The following is a 3,225-nucleotide window of genomic DNA, read 5'->3' on the forward strand; positions in this document are numbered from 1 at the left end:
GTGTCTCTCAGTCCCCCCTCTCTGCTCGTCTCTCTTCAGGGAGATATCTGTACACTGACTGGTGTCTCTCAGTCCCCCCCTCTCTCTCGTCTCTCGAAGTGAGATATCTGTACACTGGACTGGTGTCGTCTCAGTCCCCCCTCTCTCTCTCTCTCAGGGAGATATCTGTACACTGACTGGTGTCTCTCAGTCCCCCCTCTCTCTCTCATGGAGATATCTGTACACTGACTGGTGTCTCTCAGTCCCCCCTCTCTCTCTCAGGGAGATATCTGTACACATTCCTGTGACTGTGACAGAATGACGGGTCACAATAGGACAGTGAGAGTCACGTCCCTTCAGAGAGAAGGCGCAACCGGATTTAGATCGACTTGTTTGCTCATCAAAAAGGGTGCTAGGCAAATACTCTGAAGTAACTCGGTAAGTTCTCCGTATTAGATCGAGCTCTCAATTTTGACTCTAGTCTCGGTGATCTTTACGCTAGAATCTGACAGCAAATTCTTCCCCTCATTACTTGTCGCTCTCAAATCGTCAAATCGATGTGCTCATCCCCACCAGTCAGTGTACAGATATCTCCCTGAGAGAGGGGGGGGGGACTGAGAAACACTAGTCAGTGTATAGATATCTCCCTGAGAGAGAGAGAGAGGGGGGACTGAGAGACACCAGTCAGTGTACAGATATCTCCCTGAGAGAGAGAGAGAGGGGGGACTGAGAGACACCAGTCAGTGTACAGATATCTCCCTGAGAGAGAGAGAGGGGGGGGACTGAGAGACACCAGTCAGTGTACAGATATCTCCCTGAGAGAGAGAGAGAGGGGGGACTGAGAGACACCAGTCAGTGTACAGATATCTCCCTGAGAGAGAGAGAGAGGGGGGACTGAGAGACACCAGTCAGTGTACAGATATCTCCCTGAGAGAGAGAGAGGGGGGGGACTGAGAGACACCAGTCAGTGTACAGATATCTCCCTGAGAGAGAGAGAGAGGGGGGACTGAGAGACACCAGTCAGTGTACAGATATCTCCCTGAGAGAGAGGGGGGGGGGGGGACTGAGAGACACCAGTCAGTGTACAGATATCTCCCTGAGAGAGAGAGAGGGGGGGACTGAGAGACACCAGTCAGTGTACAGATATCTCCCTGAGAGAGAGAGAGGGGGGGACTGAGAGACACCAGTCAGTGTACAGATATCTCCCTGAGAGAGAGAGAGGGGGGGGACTGAGAGACACCAGTCAGTGTACAGATATCTCCCTGAGAGAGAGAGGGGGGGGGGACTGAGAGACACCAGTCAGTGTACAGATATCTCCCTGAGAGAGAGAGAGGGGGGGGACTGAGAGACACCAGTCAGTGTACAGATATCTCCCTGAGAGAGGGGGGGGGGACTGAGAGACACCAGTCAGTGTACAGATATCTCCCTGAGAGAGAGAGGGGGGGACTGAGAGACACCAGTCAGTGTACAGATATCTCCCTGAGAGAGAGAGAGGGGGGGGACTGAGAGACACCAGTCAGTGTACAGATATCTCCCTGAGAGAGAGAGTGGGGACTGAGAGACACCAGTCAGTGTACAGATATCTCCCTGAGAGAGAGAGGGGGGGACTGAGAGACACCAGTCAGTGTACAGATATCTCCCTGAGAGAGAGAGAGGGGGGGGACTGAGAGACACCAGTCAGTGTACAGATATCTCCCTGAGAGAGAGAGGTGGGGACTGAGAGACACCAGTCAGTGTACAGATATCTCCCTGAGAGAGAGAGGTGGGGACTGAGAGACACCAGTCAGTGTACAGATATCTCCCTGAGAGAGAGAGGGGGGACTGAGAGACACCAGTCAGTGTACAGATATCTCCCTGAGAGAGAGAGGGGGGACTGAGAGACACCAGTCAGTGTACAGATATCTCCCTGAGAGAGAGAGGGGGGACTGAGAGACACCAGTCAGTGTACAGATATCTCCCTGAGAGAGAGAGGGGGGACTGAGAGACACCAGTCAGTGTACAGATATCTCCCTGAGAGAGAGAGGGGGGGGACTGAGAGACACCAGTCAGTGGACAGATATCTCCCTGAGAGAGAGAGAGGGGGGGACTGAGAGACTCCAGTCAGTGTACAGATATCTCCCTGAGAGAGAGAGGGGGGACTGAGAGACACCAGTCAGTGTACAGATATCTCCCTGAGAGAGAGAGGGGGGGGACTGAGAGACACCAGTCAGTGTACAGATATCTCCCTGAGAGAGAGAGAGGGGGACTGAGAGACACCAGTCAGTGTACAGATATCTCCCTGAGAGAGAGAGGGGGGGGACTGAGAGACACCAGTCAGTGTACAGATATCTCCCTGAGAGAGAGAGGGGGGACTGAGAGACACCAGTCAGTGTACAGATATCTCCCTGAGAGAGAGAGGGGGGACTGAGAGACACCAGTCAGTGTACAGATATCTCCCTGAGAGAGAGAGGGGGGGACTGAGAGACACCAGTCAGTGTACAGATATCTCCCTGAGAGAGAGAGAGGGGATACTGAGAGACACCAGTCAGTGTACAGATATCTCCCTGAGAGAGAGAGAGGGGATACTGAGAGACACCAGTCAGTGTACAGATATCTCCCTGAGAGAGAGAGAGAGAGGGGGAACTGAGAGACACCAGTCAGTGTACAGATATCTCCCTGAGAGAGAGAGAGGGGGGGGACTGAGAGACACCAGTCAGTGTACAGATATCTCCCTGAGAGAGAGAGGTGGGGACTGAGAGACACCAGTCAGTGTACAGATATCTCCCTGAGAGAGAGAGAGGGGGGACTGAGAGACACCAGTCAGTGTACAGATATCTCCCTGAGAGAGAGAGGGGGGACTGAGAGACACCAGTCAGTGTACAGATATCTCCCTGAGAGAGAGAGGGGGGGGACTGAGAGACACCAGTCAGTGGACAGATATCTCCCTGAGAGAGAGAGAGGGGGGGACTGAGAGACTCCAGTCAGTGTACAGATATCTCCCTGAGAGAGAGAGGGGGGACTGAGAGACACCAGTCAGTGTACAGATATCTCCCTGAGAGAGAGAGAGGGGGACTGAGAGACACCAGTCAGTGTACAGATATCTCCCTGAGAGAGAGAGGGGGGGGACTGAGAGACACCAGTCAGTGTACAGATATCTCCCTGAGAGAGAGAGGGGGGACTGAGAGACACCAGTCAGTGTACAGATATCTCCCTGAGAGAGAGAGGGGGGACTGAGAGACACCAGTCAGTGTACAGATATCTCCCTGA

The sequence above is a fragment of the Stegostoma tigrinum genome, chromosome 50 (genome assembly GCF_030684315.1).
Source record: "Stegostoma tigrinum isolate sSteTig4 chromosome 50, sSteTig4.hap1, whole genome shotgun sequence".
NCBI classification, from domain to species: Eukaryota; Metazoa; Chordata; class Chondrichthyes; order Orectolobiformes; family Stegostomatidae; genus Stegostoma; species Stegostoma tigrinum.